We start from the raw sequence: 18,934 nt of genomic DNA, 5'->3' as shown, positions 1-18,934 counted from the left end.
TGCCTGGAGAATCCCAGGGACGGCAGAGCCTGGTGGGCTGCCATCTATGGGGTCGCACAGAGTCGGACACGACTGAAGTGACTTAGCAGCAGCAGTAGCAGTAGCTCTTTGTTAGGCACCATTTGACCCATTTAACAGATGAGTAAAACTGAGGCCACTGCAGGTAGTGGGTGATTTGCCTATGGACACAGTTTCTGAGTAGACTTGTTTGATTTCTCCAGACAGCTTCTCCATCTACCCTGGCACATGGCCAGGTGGCCAGCCCTGGCTGGTTGGCAGCGGGCAGATGAGCCCTGGGCCTGTCCGAGCAGCCTCTTCCTCTTTCCTCAGCAGACATGAAATGATTTGTGTGGCTGTCACCATTCCTCCCGCTGGGACGCTGACTTCCTTTTTAGCCTGATGTGGTGGGAAGTTCTGCAAAGAGAAAAAGGGGAACTGGGGCATTTGTGCGGAGCTGAGTACAGGATTCTAGGTCTGCGTCGCGTGTCTTGTGGCTGGTGGCCTGGGGCGAGACCTGGGGCAGTGGGGCACTGCCTTGCCCGCTGGTGTCTCAGCAGACTCCTGCCTTCCTTCAGTCATTCATTCTCTGACATCTGTATTCCCGAGGACTTGGCCCCAGGCCCTGGGCCATGGGTTGGGGCATCGCTTCAGCAGGCAGAGTCCAGCCCTGCCTGTGGATGCCTGGCATCCAGTGTCTCAGCGACCAGGGCTGGCTCATCAGCAGGAATGGTTCTGCCACAGAGTGTAGACTGATAACCTCTCATCCCTTCCTGGGGGTATGGGTGCCCTGCTGGGCCATCCCTTGTGCCATCCGAGAAACCCAGGCCTTCTGGAACTCTGACTTTGCTCAGTGATGTGGTTGGACAAGTGATTTAAAAAAATTTTCAAGTTTAATTGGAGGATAATGGCTTTACGATGTTGTGCTGGATTCTCCTGTACAGATATGAACCAGCTCTGAGTATACATATATCCCCTCCCTCTTGAGCCTGCTCCCCCCACTGCATCCTAGTCCTGCGGGTCGTCACAGAGCTCTGAGCAGAGCTCCCGACGGTATACAGCAGGTTCCCGCAATCTGTTTCACACATGCTGGTTGGAGTATATATGTCAGCGGTGCTCTCTCAATTCGTCCGGCCCTCTCCTTCCCCAGCTGTGTCCACAAATCATTTTTGTAGGAGAATTGAGCGCGGGTGATGGTGATGATGATCAAACATGCATTCGCCGCATGGTTATCCCCCGCACGCAGGGTCGTGGTGCGTGTCACAGGAGTTCACGCTGGTGAATCACTCAGGACAGCGTCTAGCAACGAAGTCAGTTTCCAGTGAGCGTCTGCCGCAGAGGCTTTGCTGTCCGGGCCTCTGTAATGCGAAGGGACTTCACCTCTGATAAGACTCTACCTCGTGGCTGTTGACATCATTTGGAGGCAATGGGTTGGTGCAGACCCTTCGCTGAAACATTTAGCAGAGTGTTCATGAGACTCCCAAACGTGATATCCTGGGACCTCTGGATCTCACACTGATATTGGAGACTGAGAAAAAATCCTAAGCGTCGGGGGGAAAGCCCCAGACACTTAAGTACCATGATGTTCATCAAAGCACTGTGGGTGAGAACTCAACACTGGAAACAACCTAAATGTCCCCAAATGGGGAAATGGCAAGGTGACCAGGCACGCCCCCTTCTCCAACTGCCGCAGACAAAGGTGACATGCCTGATTATGTACAGCTTATGATGGCATCTGTGCCTTCAAAAGGACGCAGAGATAAACTGTTGAAGGCGACATACCAAAGTATTAATGGACTGTGCAGCTGGAATGCGTGATTTCCAATTTTCTTATCATGCTTTTATCAAGTTTTGCCTTGAAAGGTCACTGCACACATTCAAACCTTAAGATTAGACTCATCTAGCACTTTCTAAGGCTTCCCTGGTGGCTCAGACGGTAAAGAATCCTCCCGCAATGTGGGAGACCTGGGTTCCATCCCTGGGTTGGAAGATCCCCTGGAGGATTCCATGGACAGAGGAGCCTGGCAGGCTACAGTCCATGGGGTTGCAAACAGTCGGACACGATTGAACAAATTCCACTTCACTTGTGCTTTCTAAAGCTCAGAGCCTGCCTCAGGCACCTGGGAAAGTGTATGACAAAGTAGATGCCCAGGCTCCACCCATCCCACTACACTGGGCCCTCTGAGTAGCAGGGCCCAGGAATCGGCTTAGTCTGATCTTGGCTATTTGTCAGGATTCTCTCTGTCTTCCTCTTCCCAGCAGCTCTCCTTGATTGCCTACATGCTCCTGAGTTCCCCATGCTCCCTCGAGCCCTGGAGAGTATCTGGGAGCTTCTACAAAGGCAGAAATTCCCTGACTTTCCCATACCTCTTGAATCAGATTAGCACTTCCTGGTACACCTCTTGGGCAAATGTGTCTTTTGAAAAGCTCCCTGGGTCATTTTTATGCCACCCTTTGGACACCAGACCCCCTAACCTAGGGATTACCTCCACTTGGCTTTTAAAATCAGACTTCTGGTTGGACTTTGATATTATTTTATTTTTTCTTTTCATATGTGTATATATATATCTCCTTTCAGCTGCCTTGGGTCTTCGTTGCAGTGTGCAGACTCTTTTCTAGCTGTGCTGTGTGCAGGCTTCTCCAGCTGTGGCATGTGGGCTTAGTTGCCCCTCAGCGTGTGGGATCTTAGTTCCCTGAGCAGGGATCGAACTCATGACCGCTGCATTGGAAGGTGGATTCTTAACCACTCGGACCCCGCCAGGCAAGTCCCATGTGCCTTAATTTTAAATTGTAAAGACCACACGTGCTCATAACATTGAAAAGGACTGAAACGATGCAGAAAATTATAAGGAAGTCATTGTCCTATGATCAGTGTGTGGTTTGTATCTACAGGTAGTTTATTGAGCACCTACTGTGTACCAGGGGCTGGGGATGTAGCAGGGCACGAGACAGACAAGACCCTCATCCTCACTGGGTTCATGATGGAGCCAGTCAGCAAAGACATTACATAAGGAAGTTCAGTCACTTAGTCGTGTCCGACTCTTTGCGACCCCATGAACTGTAGCACGCCAGGCCTCCCTGTCCATCACCAACTCCTGGAATTTACCCAAACTCATGTCCATTGAGTCGGTGATGCCATCCAACCATCTCATCCTCTGTCATCCCCTTCTCCTCCTGCCCTCAATCTTTCCCAGCATCAGGGTCTTTTCCAATGAGTCAGCTCTTCGCATCAGGTGGCCAAAGTATTGGAGTTTCAGCTTCAACATCAGTCCTTCCAATGAACACCCAGGACTGATCTCCTTAAGGATTGACTGATTGGATCTCCGTGCAGTCCAAGGGACTGTCAAGAGTCTTCTCCAACACCACAGTTCAAAAGCATCAATTTCTTGTAGTAGGTGATAAATGCTATGCAAAGAAAGAAGAGTGAAGCAAGGTAAGGGGTGGGGTACCTTAGCAGCAGCACTTTCCAGGAGTGATTTTGCTTAAACTACAGGGAGGCCTGGCGTGCTGCAGCCCATGGGGTCGCTAAGAGTCGAACACGACTGAGCGACTGATACGTTCCTGGAACATCAGGGCGGCCCTGTGCACAGGAGGAGAGGGGGAGAAGGGAGGCAGAGGGGTTGGGGAGCGGAGTTGTGTCAGGCCCTCGAGGAGTCTGGTTTTATTCTGAGAGCAGTAGACGCCGTGGGAGGGTTTTAAACAGGGGAAAGCACCAGGCAGCGGCCTGTGAATACGTGGGGTGCGCCCAGTGTTGGGGCTCCTGGAGGTGCCCCTCAGCAACGATTGAGCAAGCATTTGAGGATGTCTCGGTGCCCGTGGTGGGTGGGGGCACCTGTCAAACACCAGAAGATCCCCCTCTAGAATTGGAGGTGCTTCCCCATTCAGTGGGGAGCCCCCTGCCTCCCCTCCGCAGCACTAGCACTCTGACCTTTTCGCTTTAGAACCCCCAAGCAGTCTTCCTGTTCTTGCATCTTCTCGGAAGCAGGGCTGTGGGGGCAGTGAGGGTGTGTGCGCGCGTGTGTGGCGGCTTGTCTCTTTGGTAACAGGTCTCACCAAAGCCAGGGCCGCGTGGGAGGGGGGACTCGGTCTGCCTGAAGTGCGATGGATGTGTTGGCTGCCAGAACCCGGGAGACCCGTGTGTGGGCAGGTGGAGAACAAGGGTGGAAGGAAACCATCTCCTTTCCATCACTTTGCTGGAAAAATAAAAAGTTTCAAGTAATTTTGAGAGCAGTGTAACTGCACCCATTTAAGTACACAGGTCTTAGGCACACGTTTCCATGACTGTTGACTTGTTCGTCACCACCAGGCCAAGATCTAGACCGTGCTGACCCCAGAGGTCACTTCATGCCCCTTGCCGGTCAGCACCTGGAGAGAAAAAGTAACCGGTTTGGTGTTCTGCTGAGAAAGGCAGCCAGTTTGGTCATCTCTGTCGTCAGAGATGCTCTTGGCCAGTGTGCTGGCTTTTGTAGCAGTGCGGTCCCCTGGGACCCTCCTTTCTGTGTCTCTGCCTTCTTTGGCTCAGCCACTGCTTTTAGGACATGCCCGAGTCGTCCTGTGTGTCCGTGGTTCTTCTTTTGATTGCAGAGTTGTGTTCCATTTTGTGAATACGCTACAATCTGTGCATCCACTCGCCTGTTGGCGGACACCTGTGCTTCTTTAAAATACGAGTGTTTATTGTGCTGCTTTCCTGGTGTTAAGCGCTTCCTATGTTGTTTCCGTTAGTCTTCCAAAGAGCCCTAAGAGATGGGAGCTCTGATTTACCCTGTATCACAGATGTAGAAACAGGCTCAGAGGCTTATGTAACTTCCCTTCCTTTCTTCTCTTAATAATTTTTTTTTGAGCATCGTGTACCTGCCTTGCACCAGTCTAAGTTCTGTGGAGACAGCGGTGATCCAGACACATAGAAAGCCATTCCACTGCTGAGAAAGGGCCACTTATCAGTGTATAAAATAGCACGGAGACTGTGATAACTGCTTTATAAAGAATGAAAGCAAGGTGTGGAGCCGGAGAGTGTCTTGTTCCATAATAACCTGGGGGAAGAGCCTTCCAGGCTGAGGAAACAGCATGTGCAAAGGCCCCGAGGTGGGAACAAGCCCGCAGAGTCACAGGAAAAGGCAGATTAGCTGGTATGGTTGAAGTAGACTGAGACACCCAGTTTTGGGGGAAGTATGAGGAGAATAGATTGTAGTCTGCGTGTTGGGGGTGGGGACTTTCTTCTCTCATCAAAGACTGACAGATAAAAATAATATCAGTGATGGGAATGTAGGTGCTGGCATTTCATGAGGCCTCACTCTTGTGCGAGGCTGAAGCTGAGGTTCATTATCTGTGTCATCTTCTTGAGGTAGGTGTCTGAATCTCCGGTTACAGAAGAGGAAGCCAAGGTTAACACGTAGGTACCTTCTCCACTGGTAGGTGGGATCTTCAACCAGAGCCTCCCCTTGCCCTCCTTTCTCCTCCCTCATGGGGTCCCTGGGCGGTGGCTGAGTCCCCCAGAGAAGGACCTGTCAGAAGAACTCCCTTGGGGAAATCTGGGTGACCTGTCAGGCTGTGGGCCCAGGGAGGACCAGTCATTCTCCCCAGACCACCTAGCTAGTGGGCATCATTTCTTATAATCCTCATGGTGATCCTTGAGGCACTCTTATTGTTCTTTTTTTTTTTTTTTTTGGCTATGGTGTGCGGTATGCAGGATCTTAGTTCCCTGACCAGGGATCAAACCTGTGCCCCTTGTAGTGGAAGGGTCGAGTCCTAACCACTGCACCGCCAGGGAATTCCCATGCTGCTCCTGCTTTCTAGATGAGGGAACAGCCCCAGAGAAAGGACCATCTCTCTCTCTCCCATTCATTTACTCATTTTCACTTATTCATTCATCAGAAATACATTAAATGCCAGGTGCTAAGTGCTGGGGGCGGGTAACCGTGAATGAAACAGTGGGTGCAACAGGGATAAAGCTGTGACTCAGCAAGACCTCTCGGAGCTCTGGTGAGGGAGACAGGCGTTAACTGAACAATCTCATAGGTTACATCGTAGCTGTGGTGGCTCTAAGGGTTTATGGAGCTGCTGGGGCCTGAACGTGGGCTTTGAGCTGGTTGAGAAGGCAGGCAACATGAATCGATGTTAACTGGGTTTAGTGAGGGCCATGAGCATTGTGGTTGGAGGGAATAGTGTGTGCAAAGGCCCAGGGGCAGGAGCAATCTCTTTGGAACAGCCTGAGGAGCCTGAAGGCTTGGTGGCAGTGGTGAGGAGGGGTCCTGCATGGCCGTTTTGGTTGTTATCCTCAGAACGGTGGGTAGCCATTGGTAGGCCTGGCAGGACCTTGGGTGACCACATTTGCATTTTGTAAAGATCTCCTTTGTGACTTGCCTGTGGTCACTCCAGCCAGAGTGCCTCACTGACCTTGCCCTCCCGACTCCTGGTCATCCCACCAGGCCACACCACTCCTTGACCCACAACTAAATTCTCCCACCTTTTGAACCCAAGTGGCGATCTAGTTCTGTGAGAAGGAGTCTGGACTCTGGAGCTCCAGGGGCCTGGGCTCAGTCCTGGCTCCCTCCTTCTCTCCCTGCATGCCCTTGACAAATGCCCTGACTTCTCCCAGGTTCCACTTCCTTGTCTGTGAACAGGGCTACAGCAGACACCTCCTCATAGACTCGGCGTTGGCATACAGCAAGCACTTAATTCATGTTGCAGCTGGTTCTGGTGTTCTTACTCCATTGGAAGCACAAACATGGTATAGTTCAGATAACTCGGTGTCTGAGGTTTCCAGCATCTGATCTCACTAAATGGCTTCTTGCTTTCTAAACTCGGGAACTGAATAGAGCCTGGCAGTTAAGGAGAGTTGATATTATTATAATTATTTTGATAATTTTTGTTATCAGACCACCTGTCCTTAATGAGTTTGTTAATAGAGACCATCAGTTGTGGGGAAAGAGGACATATCACAGCTTACTAATTAGAAGACTGAATAGAAATGTGTGAAATGTATAGCTATGCTATGTAATAGTAACTATTAATATTATATATTTATAGGGCTGGGCTTCCCAGGTGGCGCTAGTAGTAAAGAACCTCCCTGCCAGGGCAGGAGATATAAGACACTCGGGTTTGATTCCTGGATCGGGACAATCCCCTGGAGGAGGGCGTGGAAACCCACTCTAGTATTCTTGCCTGGATAATTCCACGGACAGAGGAGGCTGGTGGGCTACAATCCATAGGGTCGCAGAGAGTCAGACACAGCTGAAGTCACTTATCATGCATGTACACATTCACAGGGCTTCCCTTGTGGCTCAGTGGTGAAGAACTGCGTGCCAGTGCAGGAGACTCGGGTTCGATCCTTAGGTGGGAAAGATCCCCTGGGGGAGAAAATGGCAACCTAATCCAGTATTCTCGCTTGGAAAATTCCATGGACAGAGGAGTCTGGTGGGCTTCAGTCCATGGGGTCGCAAAAGAGGTTGGACAAGACCTAATGCAGCTGAGCACACTCGCACACAGTATGGATTCATCATAATTAACGGTGGAGTACCAGGGTTGTGCTAGGCTGTTGATGGAGATACCTGTGTCTCCAGGTAGGTGGTTGTATCAATTTCCCTTTGCTGCTATAACAAATTGCTACAAACTTGGTGACATAGAACACCACAGTAGGTTTCTGGATGTCAGATGTCTGAAATGGGACTTCCAGGGCTAAAATCAAGATGTTGCCGATGCTGTTTTCCCTTTGGCAGTTCTAGGGGCGCATGCCCCGACTTGCTTTTCCAGTTTCTAGGGGTTGCCTGCTCTCCTCGGCTCCTGGCCCCATCCATCTTCACAGCCAGGGATGACTGGTCTTTCTCACGCTGCATCATCCTGACTCTCATTCTCCTGCATCCTTCTTTCTCTTTAAGGACCCTGTGTCCTCAAAGGGCCCAGCTGGATGATCTGGGATAAGTTCCCCATCTCAAGATCCTTAACCAGATCACACCTGCAGAGTCCTTTTTTGCCATGTAAGATCACATATCTGCAGGTTTGGGGGTTAGGATGTGGACATCTCTGGGGAGTCCTGATTCAGCTGACCTCGGTGGTCAGAGGCAGCAGGGCCCTGTCTACCCCCCGATATCCACAGGCTCCCTTGGCAACATCTCCCTCCCTTCATCTCCTGGACCTGGAAGGCCAGAGGCAGTGCTGGACCACGGGGACCTAGGCGAAACTGAAGGGGAGAGGACTTTAATGAAGTGGCCCCATTGCGAGTCGGATGTGGGTGGGTCACTGGTCAGTGAAGCTGAGAGCACAATACTAGGTCAGGAAACAGAGCAGAAGGCCAGTGTCCAGACTGGAGGCCCAGCGGTCAGATCCCAGCTCTGTCTGCTTAGCTGTGTGCTCTGGAACTGGCCCTTCATCCACTGAGAACCTCAGTCTCCTTTTCTTAAAAAATTTTTTCTTTTTCAAAAAATCGTATATGTTTAATTTAATTGTTTTTTAAACTTTTTTCTTTTTTCTGGAGTGGTCTGTTATTAAAGTCTTTTTTGGAGTTGTGACAGTGTTGCTTCTACTTCATGTTTTGGCTTTTTTGGCTAAGAGGCATGTGGGGTCTTAGCTCCCCAACCAGGGATCGAACCCGTACCCTCTGCACTGGCAGTGAGGAGTCTTAACCACTGGACTGCCAGGGAAGTTCCTGTTTCTTTCTTTTTCTTTTGCCGTACCATGTAGCTTGCAGGATCCTAGTTCCCCGGTCAGAGGTTGAATCCACACACCCTGTAATGGGAGTGAGGGGTCTTAACCACTGGACTGCTAGGCAAGTCCCATCCGTCTCCTTTTCCAAAAGACAGGGCTGAGGTTGTCTGGGATAGGGGCAGTGTGTGGGAAGCAGTGGGAACCTTGCTGACATGCCCTAAAATGAAGACCCCAGACTCCCGTCCGAGCAGTACAGGTCTGTGCTCTGGAGCCTGCACTGCAGTCAGCAGCCTCTTTGAGCCCCTGAATCCCTTCCTGGGGGCCTGAGCAGGCTCTGGGAAAAACAAACCGGAGGAAACCTCCACGCTGAGACCCCCGCCCTGGCCGTCCCCGAGTGCCACTATTTTTACATTCTCTCACTTTTGTGTATTATTTCCTGACTTTCCAAAGACAATTCTTCACAAGCCAAGAAGTGGTGGGGGGAAACCGCTCCCCCCACCAGCCCAAGTCACAATTGTTTGGGGAGATGGAAAAAAAAGCTGGGTGGAGGAAAAAACAAAACCTCTTGAAAGTCATTGTCCTCAGATGTCAAGTGTCAGCCCCGCAGAGAGGAGAGCGCATTCCACCCATTGTCCTTCCACAGACAGGCACGGGGTCCCCAGGACGTCCAGCCGCCCCGCCCTGCATCCTGGGGCCCCTGAGTGACTTGGTTTGCTTTGTCTGGGACATTCCGGCGGGAAATACCACCCAGAGCGGAGCCGGTTCCCAGCCACCGCTGTCTCGGTCACTGTGGGCTTTTCCTCGAAGCTGCCCGCCCATCTGCGTCTCCAGATGAGTGTGGGCTGATGCTGATAATACGGGTGAGGGCTCATTTTCTCCTTTCCAAAGGAACTTTATCCTAACTTGTCAAGGTCTCACCGTGCCCCTGTGAGCCAGGCACCGTGTGCGTATATGTGTAACAGCTTGTTGAAATATAATTCACGTACCATAGTTTAGCCACGTAAAGTGTGTGCTTCGGTGGTTTTTAGTATATTCACAGAATTGTGCCATCACCAGCTACCTAAGGACATTTTCATCACCCCCGCCGCCCCCCCACCCAACCCAAGAAACTCCATACCCCTTAGCAGTCAGGTACCATTTTTGAATCTGCATTTTGCAGAGAAAGAAACTATGAGAGGCTGCCCAGTGTTATGTGGCCAGTAAATGTCAGAGCCAGGATTTGTGCTCAGAATACTTGTCTCTGGAGACATGTTCTTAACGATGACGTAATTGGTGGTTCTTGATGGGGCTGCATGGGGGTGGGGTGGGGGGTGGGATAGACTTTGCCCCCTCCCCCCTGCAGGAGGTATTGGGCAATGTTTGGAAACATTTCTGATTGTCACAATCGAGGGTGGGGGTTGCTACTGGTGTCTGGAGGACAGAGGCCAGGGATGCCGCTAAACGTCCTGTAAAGCAGAGGACAGCCCCCCGCACCGAAGGATTATCGGCTCCAGTGTCAGTGGTTCAGAGGTTGAGATGCCCTGCTCTTAATCCCATTCTGATGAGTCCATTCGTTAGATAAAAAGACTGGGGGCTCATAGAAGTGGGGAAGAAGTTGGCGTTGGAATAGGAAGAATCTCAGATCATGTGGGTGGGGCTGATAACAGCAAGGCGAGAGACGTCCTCCGAGGTGTGGAGAGGACTCAGCGGGAAAGAAGTCTGTGCTCCATTAGCGATGTCTGCCCCGGTCGCTGGTACGGGGAGCGGGCGTAGCCTTCACCTTTGCCAGGTCTTGGACTCTGGGCTCACACTTAGATGCCCATAAGGCCAGGTAGGAGGAAGCAGCAGGCTGGGTGGCAGCAGACAGAGCAGCGTCCGCTGGAGGGAATTTGGTGGCTGCCGCGCTCTTACAGCTGGCTGTGGCCCTCAGGACTTTGGAGACCTGTAGTCAGCTTTCTCAAGAGAAGCTCACACCTCTGATTTTAATGGGAAATCTGATATTCAAACCCAAGCCCGGATTTCCTCAAAGCCCATTGCTGGTCAAGCTAGACATGCCTGTGGGCCACCACTTTGAGACCCTTGAGAGGGAATTGTATCTCGGTAGCGTGTTGCAGGCACTGCGTCAATCATGGTTGAAGGAATGGCATATTAAGGGTGAGTTCAGGGAGATTGCAGGCTAGGCTGCAGCCCCTGGGGTGGAGTCTGGAGTGTGTGTGGGGAAGAGTGTTGGTTTCTACTCTGTGGCCGCCCCCCCACCTCCCCCCACTATTGCATCAGCCCTGTTCACAACAGGTTGTAGCAACTCAGGTTTTGCTTGAACTTCCTCCATGGTGGGGAATGTGATGGGGCTGGGTGAAAACTGGGTACCTTTTCTTGGGGCCTGGAAGCTGGGTGGTGGGTTGTTGTCGTTTGGTTGGTAAGTCATGTTTGACTCTTCTGTGACCCCACGGACTATAGCCCACCAGGCTCCTCTGTCCTTGGGATTTCCCAGCTAAGAGTGCTGGAGTCGGTTGCCATTTCCTTCTCCAGGGGATCTTCCTGACCCAGGGATCAAACCCAAGCCTCCTGTATTGGCAAGTGGATTCTTTACCACCGAACCACCAGGGAAGCCCCTGGGTGGTGAGTATTGGGAGTCTTTTCCAGATGACTAATTGGTTAGTCAATTAAACTCTAATATGTCAAGGATCTTCTGTGCTGGGTCAAGTCCCAGTCTCTCTGAGGGTACAGCAGTGACCTAGACGGATCATCAGATCCTGTTTGGAACTCATATTCCAGTGGAAATGATGTGCAGTGACAGGTGCTGTGAAGAAAACAGGCCAGGAGGAGGGTCAGGTATTGTTTTTAGGATGACCTCAGAGAGATTGAATGCCTAACCCTAACCCTTTGCACTGACTGTTCCCATTACTCAGAATGCCTGCAGAGCTGCTTCTTCACCTGTCTCCAGGTATCTGCTCAGATGCCATCTCCTCAAAGAGGCTTTCCCTGAGCATCTCCCAAACACTCCCTCATTCCGTCTCTCTCTGGTCCCTCATCTTGCTTTATTTTTCTTCATAATGCTCGTCCTCACCTGCCATGTTATTTTAAAATCAGTCTGAGCGCTGAAGAATTGATGCTTTTGAACTGTGGTGTTGGAGAAGACTCTTGAGAGCCCCTTGGACTGCAAGGAGATCCAACCAGTCCATCCTAAAGGAAATCAGTCCTGAATATTCATTGGAAGGACTGATGCTGAAGCTGAAACTCCAATACTTTGGCCACCTGATGCGAAGAGCAGACTCATTGGAAAAGACCCAGATGATGGGAAAGATTGAAGGCAGGAGGAGAAGGGGATGACAGAGGATGAGATGGTTGGTTGGCATCACCGACTTGATGGACATGAGTTTGAGGAAGCTCTGGGAGTTGGTGATGGACAGGGAAGCTTGCTGTGCTGCAGTCCATGGGGTCACAAAGAGTCGGACAAGAGTGATCTACTGTACTAATAGTCTTGCCACTGCTCCATGAGGGCAGATTCGGTCTGATTTGTTCATTTACTGATGTATCATTGGCTCGTAGCACAGTGCCTGGCACTTGGTAGGTGGGCAGTGAGCGTTGAGTAAATAGGCGAGTGCAGGAGTAACTCGATCGCCCCATGGAGAGGTTGTGTCTGTGTCTCCAGCACCCAGTTCCATGTTGGGCGCACAGTAGGTCTGGGGTCACACTTGTTGGCGTGGGTGGCGTGACAGCCTCCCCCCGAGAATGTAATCATAAGCAAGTTCCTGTTTCCTCACAGGCCAGCCCACTTCTGTCTGCCAGCCTCTGTGCCACTTCTTCCAGGAAGTCTTCATAGTTGGTGTTTACCTGCATCATCTTGCTTACGCCTCAGCAACTGCCTCTTTTTTTTTTTTTTTTTTTTGTGGATGAAGAAATAGACTCCGAGGAAGAAGTTCAGTGACTCTGAGGTCACGCGGTTGGCAGGCGGATGCAGCAGGGTGGCGAGTGCGGGGGAGGGCAGTGGCTGGCTTTGCATGGCAGCGAGAAGGATGTGGTGACATCGTACAGTCTGTGAAGCTCCCCCCGCCGCCGTTTCACTGCGCCCTGGAGATGGTGAAGCAATCGATAGAAAGACTGTTTTTAGGATGAAAAATACAACAAGTCAACAAAACGTAGGATAAACACAAGGAGATCTGTACGTGGGGTTGGCCCAATTCCAGAAGTTTCCTTAGGAAACACAGTGGGTTCATGTCTGTCTCCCTATCAGTTCAAGGTGGGGCTGGGGAGGTTATACCAGCGGATGCTCGACTGAGGCCTCACTGTGTACCAGGCACCACTCAGAGTGCCGGATGTGTGTGTTAGCATCCATAATCCTCGCTGAATTCCTGTGTACCCATTTTACAGAGGACGAAACTGAGGCAGAGAGAGGTGAAATCAGTTGCTTGAGGTCACATAGTTTGTCAGTGGCTCTGTGCTCCTGGAAGAGGCCTGATGAAAGAGGGTGCTTGCAGAGGAGAGGGTGCAGCGGTTTTCGATCTCAGCCAGAGTGATGGTGGTGACTGTGGGTGGAGGATGCTCTCATGTTCTGCCCCAGGCTGTGGAAGTGCCAGGCTGGCTCCTGGGGCGCCGGGCCAGGGGGAGCACCTTCCTGGGGGCCCTGGCGGTTTCCAGGGTCAACACAGAGAAGGAGGGGTGGGCAGCTCAGAGGCCCCGCTGCAGAAGGACAGCCTGGCTTTGTCTCTGCCAGTGGGCACTACTTGCTCTGAATGGGGACATCTGCCCTCCAGGAGGAGAACGCAGACTAGCCTCCTTGGTGCTGCAGAAGTGATAATCGGGCTGAGCAGGGCGAGCCTGGCGTGTGGAATAACCTCTCCTATCCAGTTTTTTTTTTAAAGCATGTATTTATGTTACAAAATGACTTTTGATTTCAAAGTAGAAATTTGGGAAAAAACAGAAATGAAGGAGAAAATTGAAATTACTTATCATTCCACTAGCTTCCATGGCTAGTGATAAAACCCACACATTAGTGCCTTAAATGATACGGAATTTTCCTTCCTGCTGAATTACAGGCTTCCCAGGATAGATGTGTTGGCGCCACTGTAATTAGGAACATAAGCTCCTTCTGTATTGCTGCTCTATCGTCAATCCCTGGCTTTTACCTCATGGTATAAGATAGTTGCTTGACCTCCAGGCATCACATTTGCTATCCAGTCAGCAGGAAGGAGGAAGAGCAACAGAATCCCGGCCCGTTCCTCCCCTCATCCCCAAGGATACTTCCGCTTCCAGTGAATGTAATCCACTCCTGCCTCGCTAGCCCAAACTTAGTTGTGGGACCACATCTAGTTGCAAAGGAAACTGCAAAATATAGTCTTTATTCTCAGATCTGGAAAAGGAGAGACCAGACATTAGGGAACAGTTAGTAATCTTGGCTGTATTCTCACACAGTTTAGGGTATTTCGCTCCACACTTTTTCTTTTCTGTGCCTATGTAGAAATTATTTAACCAAAAAGGAGATTATATTTTTTGCACTCTTCTGTAACTTGGGGTTTTTTTTTTTTTCCTAAAATACATTCACACTCGTTTTTTCTGTATCACTCTATGGTCTTCTGCAAACCATTTTTAGTGTGATGATCCTTTTGCCAAGACGGACAGTTTATTTAACTAAACCCCAAGTGTGAGAATTCAAAATCAGATACTAAAGTTAAATCTTGATGCCACATGTGAGATTTAGCTATTCCTATGGGATAAATGCTGGAGTGGACGGAGGAAAGGATTGGCTGGAGTCACTGTGCTTTTGGGGGTCTTCCCAAACTCTGGCCTTTGTGGGACTGCTTAGTACAGGCTGTACAGAGGCCCTTTCTGTTGTCGTTATTATTATCTTTTAAAATTTATTTTTATTTGAGGATAATTGCTTTACAGGCTTGTGTTGGTTTCTGCCATACACCAACGTGAATCAGCCCTAAGTATGTTGTTATTCACTCAGTCGCGTCCGACTCTATGCCACCCCGTGGACTGCAGCACACCAGGCCTCCTTGTCCGTCACCAACTCCCAGAGCTCGTTCAAACTCATGCCCATCGAGTCAGTGATGCCATCCAGTCATCTCATCCTCTGTCGTCCCCTTCTCCTCCTGCCCTCAATCTTTCCCAGCATCAGGGTCTTTTCCAGTGAATCAGTTCTTTGCATCAGGTGGCCCAAGTTTTGGAGCTTCAGCTTCAGCATCAGTCCTTCTAAAGAATATTGGGGACTGATTTCCTTTAGGATGGACTGTTTGGCTCTCCTTGCAGTCCAAGGAACTCTCAAGAGTCTTCTCCAACACCACAGTTGAAAAGCATCAATTCTTCAGTGCTCAGCCTTCTTTAGGGTCCAGCTCTCACATCCGTACATGACCACTGGAAAAACCATAGCCTTGACTAGATGGACGTTTGTCGGCAAAGTGATTTCTCTGCTTTATAATATGCTGTCTAGTTTTGTCACAGCTTTTCTTCCAAGGAGCAAGCGTCATTTAATGAAGTAAAATGCTGTTGTTAGTATTACTTAATTACTGTTACTTGTATTCATGGCTGTTCTGTGACACTGTGCTTCCCTGGACCCTGGACCACCCAGATCACCTAGGGATTTGGGGTCCTCAGGGCACCCCCTTTCCTGTCTTTGTTATGGTCTGGGGGCTGCCATTCCCCTGGGCCTCTCAGGTTTCGCCATATGTCTGGTGAGGTCACCCCAGTCAAGGCAGGGATGTCCTTCGGGGCAGGCGGGCTGCCTCCCCTTAGTGATCAGGTTGCTGGTGGCCGTCTCAGAGAGCATCTTTGAGGCCTCCTTCTCTCCTTTTTCATCTCCAGGGAGAGAATTTTCTTCCCAAGGCTGTGGCCATGGGTTCCGGACAGAGGATGGCTCCCCAGCAGTGCCCCAGACGGCAGCTGCCCCCTGTCTGCTGCTTGCGCGGTTTGTCCTGTTCAGTTACTGAGTGCTGCCGTGTGTTGAAAGTGGGTTGGAGATTCGTCACCGGGCCAGACTGCCTGGGTTCGAGGCCCAGCTCTGCCACCTCCTAGCTGTGTGGCTTTGGGTCAGCTGTTTACTACACCGGGCCTCAGTTCCCTCCTCTGTAAAATGGACACAGTCATAGGTGGACTGAACTAGCATTGTTTGAGGATGAGAAACACTTAGGCCTAACACCTGTCATACAGTAAGGCCCAAAGGTGTAAGGTAGGGTAACAATCGCAAAGGAATAGTAGATCTATTATTGTTATTATTATACTTTTCAATGCTGAACCTGTTCTGGGCCCCTTCCCAAGAACAGTGTGTTATCAAGCAGGTGACTGCTGTGGCACCCACGTGCCTCAGTTTCCTTGTTTGTCTTTGCGGCCTGCTCTGCATGTGAGAGAGGGGCCTCAGACCCAGCGATGTGGGTGCTGGTGGCCGAGGTGGTGCAGGTGTGCACCCCAGGGATACGAACCAAGGGGTGTAGGTGGAGTGTGGACAGTGGGTGTTGCCAAGTGCATGGGTCAATGTGGGCCAAAGGTGGAAGGTGCAATGTGGAGTGAGAAAAGCAAGTTGCTGAAAGCATATCATTTATAAAAGTGTTGTAAACTCGCGAAACAGTGTTCTTTATTGCTTCTCAGTTCGCGTGTGCCCAGTGAGTGGGCACAGGCCTGTGTGGGGGCAAGGAGCATGCATCCAGGCAGTCGGCGCCTTGCAGGATGGGCAGGCACCCAGGTAGCTCACCTCACGCTGTAATAACGCCTTTCTTTCTGCATCTGCATTAAGGGCTTGATATTCACAAGGCATGTGGATAAAGTGCCCTGATCCCAGGTGCCTGCGGATAAGGCTTTGAATATGCATTCGCCTGTGTAACTGCCGCTCAGATCAAGAAGTAGACTATTTCCAGCTCCTCCCCTCCCAATCCCACCCATGGCTCTCCCTTGTGTCCCTTCCCAATCTACACCTCCTCTGGACTTGATGAATCTCGTTTAGAAAATGGTTTAAAGCAAATTTGTCGTTGTTCGGTCGCTCAGTCGTGTCCAGCTCTTTGTGACCCCATGGACTGCAGCACGCCAAGCTTCCCTGTCCATCACCAAGTACTGGAGTTCTCAAACACATGTCCATTGAGTCGGTGATGCCATCCAACCATCTCATCCTCTGTCATCCCCTTCCCCTCCTGCCTTCGATCTTTCCCAGCATTGACACGGTTTGACACAATGCTGAGAAGATTTTCCAGAACTGGGTAGTGATGTGTTTGTGGGTGTTAAATTTTTCTCTAACTGTTCAGGGATCGTTGATGTATTTCATCATCATCATTGTCGTCGTCATTAAAGAGAAGAGGAGGACTTGCCGAGAGGCAGGGACGCGACCTGGGCAGGGGTGCCGCATGGACATGGCATGGACAAAGACGCCCAGGCCAGGAGGGGTTGCAGGCAGCCCTGGGACTCCCGAGAGTGGGCTTGTCTCCAAGGGAGGTTTCCAAGATGAGAGATGCTTTTGGCCAAGTGTTCCAAAACTGTCGATGTTTGGACACGAAGTCGCCCTGAAGGGTGCCTTTCACCACCCCATCTGCACAAAGGGCATCGGCGCCTGCCTGGAAAAGCCAGTCGTGCCTTGGGCAGCGCGCAGGCTGGACTCAGAGCCCCTGCCTGCCCATTCTCTCTGGACCATGAGCCATGATCGTGCCCAGCACACCAGCCTGTTTGCGGCTCCTCTGTGGGTGGCCTGAGCTTCACGTTGTCCCAGCACGATCGTGGTGGCCATGCTCTTGTGGGGAAAGTGGGGCAGGAAGCCCCGATCTAGGCCAGCCGCAGTGCGCTCCCAGCTTCCTGCTCTGCCCGATGTGCTGGCTGAGGCTGCCTTGTCCTCCTGCCCCGTCTAGGGAGGCTGGAGGCTGGACTTCCTGGCAGCATCACAGGCCCTGGGAAAACATCCTCTGGGAACTCCTGTCTGCTGACCAGCCCCCGAACCGTTGTCTTTTAAAAAGAAGGGTCATCAGTCTTCCACATGGCCCAAGCTGAGGTTCCTGCCGTGTGTCAGGCACCATGCCAGGCAGATTTTAGCCCTTCCTTTGATTCCTGAGGGCTTATTGTGTGCCAGGAGCAGGTCTAGGCCACCTGGGAAGAAGACTGGCAAGGACCCTGCCCTCATGGAGCTCGCATTCACTTTATCCTAATATGTTCTGAAAGCCAGGATGTATGACTATGATCTACGTATCTGGGAAGAGTAAACTGATACACGGGGCTTCCCAGGTGGCACTAGTGGTAACGAACCACCCCCCCCCCCCCCCCCACCAACGCAGGAGACGTAAGAGACGCATGTTCTATTCCTGGATCAGGAAGGTCCCCTGGAGGAGGGAGTGGCCGCTCACTCCAGTATTCATACCTGGAGAATCCCGTTGACAGAGGAGCCTCGTGGGTTATGGTCCATAAGTTTGCAAAGAGTTGGACACAACTGAAGCAACTTAACACGCACACGCATGCAAACTGAGACTCAGAAAGACCAGTGCCCTTTCCTGAGGTCACACAGCAGGAGGGAGGAGGAATGCCGTTTGAAGCCAAATCATCGGTTTCCAAGCCTGACCTTTACTCTTGGACTGGGGTAAAGGTTTCATCCCAACCATGCTCCCTTATTTTTGCCTTTCCTCTAGGAGCTGGTGTAGATTGCTTGATCTCAGTCTTTTTGTCTGACAAATGGGCTCTCAATAAAGCGTCTCTCTACAGTGCAGGAGACCCGGGTTCGATCCCTGGGTTGGGAAGATCCCCTGGAGAAGTAAATGGCAACCCACTCCGGTACTCTTGCCTGGAGAATCCCATGGACAGAGGAGCCTGGTAGGCTACAGTCCATGGGGTCGCAAAGAGTCAGACACGACTGAGTGACTTCACTTTCACTTTGGACTTCCTGGGTGGCTCAGATGTTAAAGCGTCTGCCTACAATTCGGGAGACCCAGGTTCAATCCCTGGGTTGGGAAGATCCTCCAGAGAAGGAAATGGCAACCCACTCCAGTACTCTTGCCTGGAAAATCCCACGGATGGAGGAGCATGGTAGGCTACAGTCTATAATGTCACAAAGAGTCGGTTAGGACTGAGCGACTTCACTAATGCAAGATGAGAAGGTGATAAGTGCATGAAGACAAGGTGGGGATCCTGGAGGAGGTGACATTTGAGCTAAGGAGTGATGAAGGAGAAGGAGCTGGTCCAGAACAGATGGGAGAACATATCCTGCCTGTAGGAGCAGCATGTGCAAAGGTCCTGAGGCAGGGGCGTGCCTGGCAGGTGGAAGGAATAGAGAGATTAAAGATGTGGCTGAAGACTACTGAGGTGTGAGGTGGGAAGGGAGGGCTGGAAGGTGAGTTCAGAGAGATTCACTGGTGCA

At 51.1% G+C, this 18,934-nt stretch overlaps 1 protein-coding gene across 1 annotated transcript in view; it reads left to right on the top strand.

Annotated features, from left to right (window-relative positions):
- PREX1 (phosphatidylinositol-3,4,5-trisphosphate dependent Rac exchange factor 1) overlaps positions 1-18,934 on the top strand; it is a 178,537-nt gene that overhangs the window by 53,996 nt on the left and 105,607 nt on the right. The window lies entirely within an intron of this gene.

Source organism: Ovis canadensis, chromosome 13 (genome assembly GCF_042477335.2).
Source record: "Ovis canadensis isolate MfBH-ARS-UI-01 breed Bighorn chromosome 13, ARS-UI_OviCan_v2, whole genome shotgun sequence".
NCBI classification, from domain to species: domain Eukaryota; kingdom Metazoa; phylum Chordata; class Mammalia; order Artiodactyla; family Bovidae; genus Ovis; species Ovis canadensis.
The sequence above is the reverse complement of the archived record's forward strand: the minus strand, read 5'-3'. Positions and strand labels throughout refer to the sequence as shown.